Source organism: Symphalangus syndactylus, chromosome 6 (genome assembly GCF_028878055.3).
Source record: "Symphalangus syndactylus isolate Jambi chromosome 6, NHGRI_mSymSyn1-v2.1_pri, whole genome shotgun sequence".
Classification (NCBI taxonomy): domain Eukaryota; kingdom Metazoa; phylum Chordata; class Mammalia; order Primates; family Hylobatidae; genus Symphalangus; species Symphalangus syndactylus.
This window is the reverse complement of record NC_072428.2, coordinates 66,624,622-66,637,679: the sequence shown is the minus strand read 5'-3', so window position 1 is coordinate 66,637,679 and position 13,058 is coordinate 66,624,622. Positions and strand designations below refer to the sequence as shown.

Below are 13,058 nucleotides of genomic sequence, written 5' to 3'. Positions count from 1 at the left end.
ACCATTATCACACCATTAGCTAACATGAATTGAGATCTTACCTTGGGCCAGGCAATGTGCTATATATGTTATGTGTTATCTCCTTGGCATGGGGCAGGTAATATGGCTACTTCTATTTTATAGAAGAACAATTGCTAACAGAAGTTAAGTGACTTAGGCTGGGTGCAGTGGCTCACGCCCGTAATCCCAACACTTAGAGACGCTGAGGCGGGCAGATCGCTTCAGCTCAAGAGGTCAACATTGCGAAACCACATCTCTACTAAGAATACAATAATTAACTGGGCGTGGTGGTATGTGCTTGCAGTCCCAGCTACCTGGAAGGCTGAGGTGGGAGGATGGCTTGAGCCTGGGAGGTTTAGGCTGCAGTGAGCTGCGTTTGTGCCACTGCCTGGGCAACAAAGTGAGACCCTGCCAAAAAAGGAAGGAAGGAAGGAAGGAAGGAAGGAAGGAAGGAAGGAAGGAAGGAAGGGAGGGAGGGAGGGAGGGAGGGAGGGAGGGAGGAGACTTGTCTAAAGTCACCCAGTGAAAGAAGGAAATTAAGTGACTTGTCCAAAGTCACCCAGCGAGTTCTGTGGTAGACCCAGGAGATACACCAAAGTCTGTGCATTTAACCTTACAGCATGCTATCCCTACCCTCTTGCCTTCCCCTTCAATGTCAACCTAGAATTCTGTAAAGTTTAAGTGTCTCTTATATGCAAACCATTTTGAAGGGTTGCTATGGGATAAGTGGAACAGGCCGTTGCTGACTTGATATGATTGTGTTAACCAAGGCTTTTTCAGTGCTCTATATGTGCAAGGCATCGTGCTAAACATGTGCATCTTCTTTTAATCTTCACAGTAGGCATGAGAGAGCAGTGCAATTATTTTCTCTCTAACAAATGAGCAAACTGAAGCACAGGGAGGTTGAGTAATTGGTCTAAGGTCTTATTAGAAGTTGACATTTCTAACAGCATTTGGATCTTGGCCAAGAGCTGTAAGGTTTAGTCTCTGAGCCATACAAGATTTAGACGAATTGGGAGCCATAACAAGACCTTGCCTTAAAATTTCTCCCCCACTTGCCTGCCCCACAACCTGAAGCAAGGATCCTGTGACCCTCTCTAGCATTTAGGCATTGCTATTTGTTTCCAGGGGACGAGTGATACTGGGAACAGCATGTATTTAGTTCCTTCAAAAGCCCTCTCTGCCAGGTGATGCAAGGCACTCAGAGGTGAGCAAGACCCAGTGCCTGCCCTCCAGAGCTAGAGAGGGGCAGAAAGGGGATAACCAAGGCAGGTGGAATCAACAATAAAAGTACCAAAAGCATCTGAGGTCATGCTACTCCCCTGCCTAAAATCATTCACCAGCAGCCATCACCAACAGGACACAGCCTGCTTCCCTCAGCAAGGCAGGTACAGCCACTCCTCCAACATCTGCCCTCTTACCTCCTTAGCTTCATCTCTGCTTCATTGTCCCAAATCCTGTGCAATAGCTGTGACATATGACAGGCATCTCCATGTCTCTGCCTGCTTCTCTGTGCCCAGTGTTCTGTCACCCCTTCAGTCTGACCTAGTTTGTAGCCCTCCTTCAAGACCTACTTTGGTCACATTTCTATTTAAGTTTTTATTGTCCCCCTCCTTCAGCGTAGTGACTCTACAACACTTTGTAAACCTATTATAACACTTACCCTAAAATGAAATTATTTACAAATTTGTCTCTTCAAAGGCAAGACCAGTGGCTTATTCCTCGTTTGCATGTGGTGTGCTCACCCAGCACAGGGACACACCAGGCTCTCAAAGGCTGAAGGAAGCCAGAATACACATTTCTGCACAGTGCCAGGACTCTTGGGCCAGGCTAGCAGCCTGCACTGGGCACTAAGTGAAGCCCTTGGGGATAAGTATTTGTAAGTTTGGGAGAAGGAAGACCTTTGGAAGAACCAAAGGCAGACCTGGGCCACCCTCAGTTGAATGGACAACAATAGTCCAGGAGATGATAAGGAAAAAGGCTTTAAGGTTCACCTCCTTCAGAGGTTTGCCTGGGATGGCCCCATCATGGGTAACTTGTAAAAATGGGTCGTGATACAATTTTAAAATTATTTTATTTATTTATTTATTTGAGACAGAGTCTTGCTCTGTCACCCAGGCTGGAGTGCAGTGGTGCGATCTTGGCTCACTGCAGCCTCCATCTCTCGGGTTAAAGCGATTCTCCTGCCTCAGCTTCCTAAGTAGTTGGGACTACGGGCCCTCGCCACCACGCCTGGCTAATTTTTCTTTTTTTTTTTTCTAATTAGAACAGAGTTTTGCTACGTTGGCCGGGCTGGTCCCGAACTCTTGACCTCGGGTTATCCACCTGCCTAGGCCTCCCAAAATGCTGGGATTACAGGTGTGAGCCACCGCGCCCAACCACAATATTGTATTTACTGTATTGTATTGTCTGCCTCCCTGCCACACAGCGTCTTCCAGGAGCTTACCAGTCCTCTGTGCATACCCCAGTAGGTAGTTCAGGCAGTACATGACGCCCTCACCTTTCTCTAGGTATTATTGTATTTTAAAGCATCACTTCATTTAGTCCTCTCAACAACTTTTTTCCCCCCTTCTTCTTCTATTTCACATGTGAGGAAATTGACGTTCCGAGGGTTAAAGCAACTTACCCCATGACCGGGCTCCATACCCTCCGCGCCCCTTTCCCTGCGCGGTGGCTGCCCCCTCTCTGAGTGCAGGGGCTCCTAGTGCTCCACACTCTTGGGCTCCAAGGCCCCCTAACGCGCCGTGATAAAAATAATAATAACAATAACAACAGTGCTGCTTTATTTGCACAGAAAACAAGTTGTTTCGGGGCAAGGTATACTTGAGAAGGAGGCTAGGAACGGGAGAGAAGCAGCAGGCGGGGGCGGAGGGCGAAGGGAGGGAAGCGGAGAGGGCAGGGGCTGGCGGGCGCTGGGTGCCGGGCGAGGAGGCCGGGGCGGGCCGAGGCGGGGAGCGGGCGAAGCGCCATTGGCCCGAGCACCCGGGACCGGCCCCAGCGCGCCGCCTGCCGTGGGGCGGGGGTGGTGGGGAGGGACTCGCGCACGCCGCTCTGCGTTGACAGTGCCGGGCGACACCCGGGCCGCGCCGCTCGCCTGCGAGCCAGGCAGAGCCGTCAGCGTCCGTCGGGAGAGTGAAGGCTCGCAACGCCCAGCCCGGGGGAAGGTAAAGCGCCGCGCCCGGGGCTGCGCGGTTTGCACCGCCAGGCCGAGGGCTGGGGACCAGAAGACAAGAGAGACGGCGAGGCGTGCTCCCTGCCCGGCAGCGACTCGGAGGTGCGCACTCGGGTTCCAGTCTCTACTTGGCCCACTCGCTGTGTTACCTCGGGCAACTTTGTTTCCCTCTCTTGGTCTCTGCTTCCTCCTCTGTTAAGTGAGGGAGGTGGTGTAGAATGACGTTCCTTAGTCTTCCCAGTTCTAAAATGGGAACTGCGTTTTGGCACCGGGAAAGCTCCTTTCCTCAGTTTCCCACCTACTCTAGAGCCACCTCCGCTGCCCAGGCGGCCAGGAAGCTGGGATGCCTGGGTAGGCGAGGGTTCTGCTGAGCTATCGCGTTTTCTGGGGCTTTCAGGGACTGACCTGGGCTTGGGGCTGGGTGCTGGGGAGACCTGGCTGCAGAGTAACTGCCCCCAGATTGCTCAGGTGCAGAAAGGCAGGAGCGTCAGGACCTGTTTACAGGTGGGGTGTTGGGAAGGGCCCGCCAGGGGATGATGATTTCTCCTTTGAAAATAAGACGTGTTTTGGAATTCTCTTCCATACCCACACCTCGTCCCACGGCGAGCTATAAACTACACGAGTGGGCTTTATCATCCTTCGAAGTGGAAAAACGACTGTTTTTAGCGTCTAAGACACAGGGCTCCACCAGCATATAGGAAGTGGGTCTCTCTCTGCACCCATCCTGCCGCCTCTTCCCTTACCTTCCTCTTCTCTTTATAAATCCCCTCTGACCTTGAGGGGCTCCACTTCCTGCCTTAATGAAAAGTTCTTCTTTTCATTTAGTGCTGGTTTGTGACCAGCAGCCTCCAGGGCTTTGGGCTCAGGATTGAGATAGAAGCCTAGATAAGAACAGGCTATGAATCACCCTGTCAGCCCGCTGAGCCACACAGCCCGGCAGGGATGTGCAGAGGAAGCCCGGTGGGGCTTCAGACAGACAGATCCTGGAAGGTGGGGTGGATGCAAACTGCCATCCAGCTTCCCGTCCCCTTGTTGGCAGCCATTCCCCACCAGAATGGTGACCCCTGCTGTCTGCTGGATGGAGTGGCCAGATAGAGTAGGATGATTGAAAGGAGCTGAGGACTTGGCTGGATTTCTCTGGAAGGTCTCCAGCATCTCCCTCCCCTCACTTTCCTCCACCCCTGAAGTTCTGCCCCTTCTCACCCTTAGTGTGGTATCCAGGTGAAATCAGATTGCAGAACCCATCAAGAGCACCTAGGAAGGAGAAGAGAAGGTGTGGGGACGGCAGCAGGGCAATGTTGACTGCTGTTTAGTGGGCACTTACTATGGGCCAGACACTTCTTTGTATGTAATATATCCTTAATTCTCACAAAGCCACATGAGGGGTGATATACTATACCCTATTTTATAGGTGAGAAACAGGCTCAGAAAGATTGTTTCCTTTTATCACTTAGCTAGGAAATAGCATAGCTGGGATTCAAATCCAATCTCTGATTCTAAAACCTGTGTTCTTTACACTTTCTTTGTGCTCCCTAAGTAAGAGCAAGCTGGAATAAGATTTATTGAGTTCTCACCAGGTGTCAGGCACTATGCAAAACATCTTAGAGCTATTATGTCATTTATGGTGCAGGAGTTTACGTTATTCTGGAGGTAATCTGTGACTGCCTTAGCCTCTCAGCAGCAGTCCTGTTCTAGAAGGCCTACCCTAATCCTGCCCAGCTGCTAGTGGGTGGGTGGGGCAGGGCCCTGTTTGCTTTATCTTAGAGGTGGTTTGGGTTCTAATGAAAGATTGATTGTCCACATCTGACCCGTTAGCTCTAACCGTTGGCTGGTGAATGATTCCACTGTCCCCTAAGAGGCCTTTTTCAGGTTTTGCTCAATAAACATTTGTGGAATGAATGAATTAGCACCTTGTGCAGAGTGGTCTGCTGCCTTGTAGAAATGTGAGGAAGCCTAGGGGAAGCCCAGGTTCCCCCATCTTCAAAACCCAGATGCTAGTCTAGGTGTTTCTCCTCTTTGGGCAAGGGAGGTAGGGTGAACTGTGCCTGTATAGGCTTCCAGAGCTCCCTGGGATTATGTTTGCTTGTCACCTGTTTTACAAAGAATTTTTAAACATACAGTAGATGAAGAAAAATGTGGCTTTTTTTTTTTTAATTAAGAGAAAAACTTACTTGGTATTAATGAGGTTGTCAGCTCTCTCAAAAGTTGGGGGGGAGAAGATTATAATGTTTGTCTTAGGGCTTACCAAACTTTTCCATAGAAGATTCTGCAATGGAAAAGAAGACCAACACATGCTCCTGTGCTTCTGCAGTTTTTTCATTTGATTTCATAATTATGGACTTTGATTTAAAAATATAAAGTTTTTTCTTCAAAATATCTGAATAAAACTGGTGTCCTGGCAGATTGTTGTATATGCTTAGGGCCTTCGAGTACCCAGATGGAGAAGCAGGACCAAGGTTCTAGAGGGCTTAGGCCACTGTTTGAGTTTTCCACTCTCTGGTTCACAGTAATAGAGCTTCTCTAGTCCCGGGGGAGACATCCACTTTTTCCCATTTTTCAGAATGAAGAATGTTTTAAAAATAAAAATATCCTTTATTTTCTTATTACCAAAACTAAACATATTCATTGCAGAAAAAAATATAAGATCCAGATTAACATTAATAATAATATCAGGCAGGCTGCGGTGGCTAATGCCTGTAATCCCAGCACTTTGGGAGGCCGAGGCAGGTGGATCACAAGGTCAGGAGTTCGAGACCAGCCTGGCCAATATAGTGAAACCCCATCTCTACTAAAAATACGAAACTTAGCTGGGTGTGGTGGCGTGCGCCTGTAGTCCCAGCTGCTCAGGAGGCTGAGGCAGGAGAATCTCTTGAACCCGGGAGGCGGAGGTTGCAGTGAGCTGAGATCACACCACTGTACTCCAGCCTGGGTGACAGAGCAAGACTCCATCTCAAATAGTAATAATAATAATAATAATAATATAATAATAATATAATAATGATATCAATACATCTATACTCAAATAATTAAAGCAAAACTTGGGATATAGCCTTCCAAATCTTTTTCTTTGCATCTATATTAATTTTAAAAACACACACACAAGTAAATACAACCCTTTTGACTGAATTATCGTCAGAGCTAAGAGCCATCTCAGATTGTTTTTGAAAGAATGTAGAGAAAAAATCATGAATAATTAAAAGCATCATGAAGGTTAATCTTGTTTGTGAGCCCCGAAGGTCACCCCTCATAATTTCCCTGTATTTATCTTCTGGGAGAGATGAGTGCTGGGCCATGGGGCTGCTGTTGAAAATGCAGGGTCAAGCTGTACTCTTGCTAAACATCTCAAATATAACAGAAAAGGTAGCTCTTTAGTGCTGCTGATGTGCAAAATTTGAGCAGAAAATTAAAAAACTAATTTGCACAGTAATTTGCAGAAAATTCAGGAGGGACCTAGAGAAAGTCATTGCCCCAGCATTGCATTTTATTACCTATGTGACCTTGGGCAAGACAGATGGCTTCTCTGAGCTGGTTTCCTCTTTTATAAATTGATGATAATAAACAAATTCTATCTTCACTTACCAGAGTCACTATAAGGATCAAGTGTCAGGTGTTATTGTTTGTTACTTGGATTGCATGCATGTGTGTATGCTATTAATATTTTAAAAATGTTTAAACATAGAGGCAATAAAACCTTATCAGTCTTTATAAAATCCTGGAATCCAACTCTTGGTATTAGTAGGACTTAATCATGATGTAAATGCTCTATTGGGACTCAAGTTTTCTTCAAAGAATGTAGGTTTCCTTGGTGGCTAGTATCTCATTGATCTTCATCACAATCCTGAACAGAAGAGGACAGAAGATAGTCCCATTTTATAGAATGAAAGCAGGCTTGCCACTCAAGGGAATTGTTCAGTTACACAGGGAGTCTCAGAGCTCCTGGGAGCTGTCTCGACTTGCCCTAAGCAAGGCAGAGGCTTGCTAGGAGGAAGCAATGAGGGCCACTGAAAAGGCAGTGTACCCATGGGGGCATGTGAGTGCCAGTAGCCATTGCCTCAAGGACTGCTCTCAGGCATGCGCTGTGCTCCTGGCCGCTCTGAGGAGACAATGGGCCCTGCATTGGGAGGCAGGTGGCTTGGTTTCAACTTCTGCGTCTGTCAAAGACAATCTGTGCAATCTGAGTTTAGTCACACTTTCTCCCTGAGCCTTGGTTTCCTTATAAAGTTAGAGAATTGGACCAGATGAGGGTCCTTCTAGTCTTAAAAATCTGATTCTGGGTTATTTTCTATTCATGGTTTCCCAAGTTGAAGTCTGGTAGAGAATTTCCACATCCAGATGAATCAGATGTCAGAAAATGTTTCCACTTTCTGTTGCTTCAAGCTTCTGACGCCTCCTCCTGATTTTCTAAGGGTCTCCTCTATTGACTGCCTTCATGCAGAACACATGATCCACAGATCATTGAGAGGAGAGTGGTTTCTGCTCATTTCTTTGTTATTATTAATCTATAACCTCTTGAGATTGTTAGAAATGCTTTAAGGGAATTTTGGGGAAGGTAGGTTGACAGAAATACAGTATAATGAAAGCAGGTTTAAAAAATGGTAATAAAGCCATGCGTTTCACTAAGTATTTGCCTCTGAAGTCACTAAATACAGTATTTTTCCCTAGTGCCCATTTGGGCACTTGGACCTGTGCTAGGACTTTTGCAGAATGTGGGAGAAGCACATGACCTCACTCTTAAGTCGCTCAGGACTGGAGAGGGGGAGAAAGAGAAGGAAAAAGGGAGCAAAGAGACGTGCAGCTGTGATTGGAATAGGATGGAGATGAAAAGAACAACGTAGGAAAAGATTGAGCCCCTGAGGGCTCAGACTTTGTGGTTTATTTCTGTATCCACATAGCCTGGCACTGTTCCTGGCACTCAATGGGAACTTAGTATAAGTATTTTAAATTAATTAATAAGTGAACAAATAAAAGAATGAATGAATCATTCTGCTGAAATCTGGTGCAGTGTCCTCAGATTACTGCAGTGACTTCTTCACATATATGAACTACCTGCAACCTACAAAAACACTTTTCTATGTGTTATCCCTTGTATTGATGATTGAGATAAAAGAAGGCCAAAATAAGAGCATTTCCTAATGTTATACTTTCTAAACACTTTGTAGCTACTAGTTTAGATTTGGTTTATTATTCCTAGATAAGTTTTCCTCTTTCTATAAATGCATCAAGAAATATTTGGTGGTAGGTAGATATAAGACGTAGCAAACAATTCCACATATTTGCCTTCTGAGTTAGAGGGGGAAAGAAAGACATCACTTGATTTCTGAGTGAATATAAGCTTCTTTTTTTTCCCTTGCAGAAGCATTGTTTTACTGTAAGTCTTGACAGAATGGATGCCAGCACCACTAACTTCTGATCAGACAGATGTGTTTTGTGCTGCCATCCCTCCCGGCCACAGGCGCCTGGACTCTCCTGCCTCTGGCTGAGTCACTTGATTAAAACACAGGGCTCTGAGGCTGAGGGCATGAGCTGAATCCCAGGCAAGCTAAGTTGCTCAGTCAAATCTGTTGCCTGACAATTCCCATTCCCTCTGCCAGAGATCTGTGTTGGGAGGAAGGCTGAGCTGTATTGTGTTAGATTTCTTAGGGCAGGTTCTTCACCACTGTTGGTTTTAGACTAGTCATTTGAGTTTTGTAAGTAAAAGGTTTGGGTTTTCAGTTTTGTTTTTGTTTGTTTTGTTTTGTTTTGGTAGAGATGGGATCTCACTGTGTTGCTCAGGCTGATCTTGAACTCCTGGGCTCAAGCAGTCTTCCCACCTTGGCTACCCAAAACACTGGGGTTACAGGCATGAGCCACCACACTCGGCCCTTTTTCTTTTAATTATAGTCTAGGGTTGTTTCAGTTATGCCATTTTGGGACACATTCGGGATTTTCATCCTGAGACCTTTGCTATCCCCAAGACTGCAACTATTGTCATAGCATATAATTCCCTCCATGTGTCTATAAAATGAGAATGATTGGATTTGTTTGACAAGATTGTTTAGAGGATTAAATGAGGTCCTGTATTTAATGAAAACCAGCAAAAACAGATTGAGATGCTGTGCTGGGTGGTTGACCAAAGACTTACCAGCCAAGGACTCACGACTTCATTCCTTTCTGGTGCTATTGATTTAACTACAATTTCTACATGACGTCTTCAAGGTAAGTTTTGAATAGTTGGAGCCACCAGCATTCAATCTGCAAATATGATAGATCTACTGCTGTTATGGCACCCAGAGGTAGTAACTGGTTATGTAGGATTCATTTTATTCAGTTATTTTAAAAGTATTTTACCTGATCTGGTATTTTTGGTTGCTAATGTAACATACTATATCACATCTAATTGCTTCAGACTGTTTTTCAGTCTGAAGCAAGTGAATGATGAGGATGTCTGACATTTATTGAGCACTTACTATGTACCAGGCAGTATTCCAAGCACTATACGTACATCAATTTATTTAATCCTCACAATAATCTATTATTGATACCGTTTTTGGTACTATGATTGTTTCTATTTTATGATGAGGAAATTGAGGCCCATATAAGTTAAATAAGTTGCCCAAGGTGACACAGCCAATAAGAAGAACAACAGAGATTTGAATCCAGGCAGTCTGACTTCAGAGCCCATGCCTTGGATCATTGGAAGATAATCTGATATGATTGTACACTATCTGTACCCTACTTGTATTCTGCTCTACTGTTCATGAAATTACAGAGCTGCAAACTGAGTTCTAAATGCAGAATGAGGGTGTATAGCTTGGGATAGTGTTTTGACTACACAGGATAACCCTTGAAAATGGGCTTGTTGCAAAAATTTAGAAAATTTTATTACACAGAGATAGTAATAATTAATAAAGTTTAAGTATTTCAGGAAATATTAGGGGGTGACACCAGACTACAAAGTGATGAGTCAGCAACTTAGTATACTATTTAAGAATCAACACTACCTGGAATGTAGTAACTGAAGTGTTGTGTTTAGGAAGTTGAATACAGGTAAATCACATAATTTATAGTCCTTTACTTAGAAAAGCAAAAATGGTATCTTTCTTTTCCATTCCTTTTAGGGATGCTACAAATAACAACATAATAAACAGAATGTCTATTATCTATCTAGTGCATACTCTGTGTCAGTCCCTTTGCTATGTCCTTGTTCCTCTAATTGGCAGGACTACTCTCTAAAGTAGGTGATAATTACCCACTTTACTGATGAGGAAATGGAAGCACAGAGAAGTCCTTTGCCCAAGGTCACAGAGGTAGTAAATGGCCAAACAAACAATTGAGCCCAGGTTACTTTGACTGGAAAACCTGTACTCTTTCCACAACCCAGTATTGCCTCTTTTGGGGGAGTTCTTTAAAGGAAAGATGTTATATTCATGCTTACTGAATCCTGTGTTAAGACATATGTTTGTCACTAGTCTTGAAACAGATTATAAATATTCAAAACTAGGACTGTTCAGAAAACCTAGGGTATTTCTGTTACCATAGAGATGTAATGATGGGCTTGACATAATCTTCCAGGAGAAACAACTGGGTTCTCCCAGCGCTCCATGGCCTAAGGAGTCAGCCACTTATTCCTGCAGTTATGAAGCAGCACCACCCAGGACTAGAGCAACTGAAATACTATGGAGAACTGGCAAGAAGACCCTAATTACAGTTTATTTTGGGGCACCACAACTTGATAAGTGAGAGGGAATATACTGAAGAACTTGAGTAGAAATGAAGTTGATCTTCATGTTGTACATGATATGAGGATTTTATAAAGATAAAGAATTTTTATATGAGTTGTCCTAGCAGGACCACTTAGATATGACACATTTTTACAGTTTTATAATATGCATTCTTGAACCTTTTTGAAATGGTATCATACTACCTTTCTGCAAATGTATTCACTGTGTTCTTGCCAGATTCCTAGCAACACCTTGCCATCTGATGGTTATAGCAGATGATTTTGAGGTGCAATCATAGGTGGAAGGCCAGAAGCCAGAGTTACGAAGCATAGTGGCCAACAAGGTGATGGGAGAGGGTTAATGGTTAAGAAGATGCTTCCGGCTAGTGTCCATGTTTCCCATAGAGGCCACTTTGTAGTGGAAATAAACTTGGCTTTGGAATCAGATGAGCTTGAATTTAAACATGAATCCACTTACTAGTTGTGTTATAAAGCGATTAATTTAACTGTGGTTAGCAACTTTTGAGTTTCTTTGGGGTAGGAGTGTCAACTTCCTTTTCTGAAAAAATTGTGTTCATTTTCTCACAAGATGGGGTAATGAATATATTAAAGCCTCTGACTTTGTGTCATGCATAGAGTCACCATTCAATAAATGTCGGTTCTCTTCCTTTTCCTTTTCTTCCTTTCCTTTCTCTCTTCCCTTCTCTTTCTTTCCTCTCTTTCCTTCTCTTTCCTTCCCTTCCTCTTGGCTATTGAAGGTGACAGTGGTGAAGTAGTACTTACAGTATAGTGTGGTAAGTGTTCTAGTAGAAATGCATACAGCTTATTGTGAGATTGCTGAGAGAGCAACTGCCAGGGAAAGTAGGAAGGTGACAGATAAGCTAGACCTATGGCTGAGTAGGAGTTTGCTAGGGTAAGAAGAGACTGAGGGCCAGGTGCATTGGCTCATGCCTGTGATCCTAGCACTTTGGGAGGCTGGGCCTGGTGGTGGGCACCTGTAATTCCAGCTACTTGGGAGGCTGAGGCAGGAGAATTGCTTGAACCTGGGAGGCAGAGGTTGCAGTTAGCTGAGATCATGCCACTGCACTCCAGCCTGGGCGACAGAGCAAGGCTCCAGCTCAAAAAAAAAAAAAAAAAAAAAGAAAGGAAAAAGAAGAAAAGAGAGTATGGTGGGGAGGAAACGTTGAAGGACGTTTCAAGTTCAAAGGCATGGAGGCAGGGAGAGAAGGGATACTAACAGAATGGGGAGGCTGGGCGCGGTGGCTCATGCCTATAACCCTAGCACTTTGGGAGCCCGAGGCGGGCGGATCACAAGGTCATGAGTTCAAGACCAGCCTGGGCAACATAGTAAAACCCCATCCCTACTAAAAATACAAAAACTTAGCCGGGCATGGTGGTGGGTGCCTGTAATCCCAGCTACTCTGGAGGCTAAGGCAGGAGTATCGCTTGAACCCGGGAGGCGGAGTTTGTAGTGAGCTGAGATCGTGCCATTGCACTCCAGCGACAGTGCAAGACTCCATCTGAAAAAAAAAAAAAAAGAGAACGGGGAAGAGACTACTGAGTTGGCACACAGGGCAGGTAACTTGTGGTTGGTGGCGCTGCTAATGTAGTGGAATTTCCCCAAAGACCAAAGGTGAAATGAGGCTACAATCTTACCCTTTATCTTGGAGGCTGCCCTTTATCTTTGAAGTTTCTCAATATTGTGAGTGAGATAATGAAATTTCTCTTTAGGATAATAACACTGCTCACGGTATGAAAGATGGGTTTGTGGTTGATTGGCATACTTGTTTGCACTTGTGTGTACAGAGGAGATAACATATATTAAAGCTTTTTTGGTAAAAGATAATGGTACTTGTAGAGATGGTGCTGCTATTCAAGACTTCTATAGGAAAGTACATAATGTGTTGGAAAATGGTGACTCCATATGCTAATTTATGGACTGGATCACATTGGAGCCAAATTATTCCAAAAATATAAATATGTCTTATCTTGAGTTAAGCATATTTACCATTTTTCAATAAAGGACCAGGTGTGTTTCTGGCAAAATGATTGAAGCTTGAATCCAGAAAAAAAAAAGCTTAAGGCCCCTTTTTGTATTTCCAGAATTGAGTTTAAGATTCTAGGGATAGTTGATGCCTAATGCATGCTGAATTTGGTTAGTGCTTTGTAGAATTTCTTGTGCTTAGC

At 44.5% G+C, this 13,058-nt stretch overlaps 1 protein-coding gene across 27 annotated transcripts in view; it reads left to right on the top strand.

Annotated features, from left to right (window-relative positions):
* Nucleotides 1-3,000: 3,000 nt before the first annotated feature.
* The window catches only part of SYTL2 (synaptotagmin like 2), a 124,512-nt gene continuing 114,454 nt past the window's right edge, over nt 3,001-13,058 (top strand). For 8 of the 27 annotated variants that reach the window (XM_063641469.1, XM_055283111.2, XM_055283110.2 and 5 more), the window contains exon 1: nt 3,022-3,274. The gene's annotated coding sequence lies outside the window, so the exon portion shown is untranslated. Of the gene's footprint in view, nt 3,275-13,058 lie in introns of all 27 variants that reach the window. The other 19 variants (XM_063641474.1, XM_055283125.2, XM_063641478.1 and 16 more) reach the window with 10 other exon arrangements.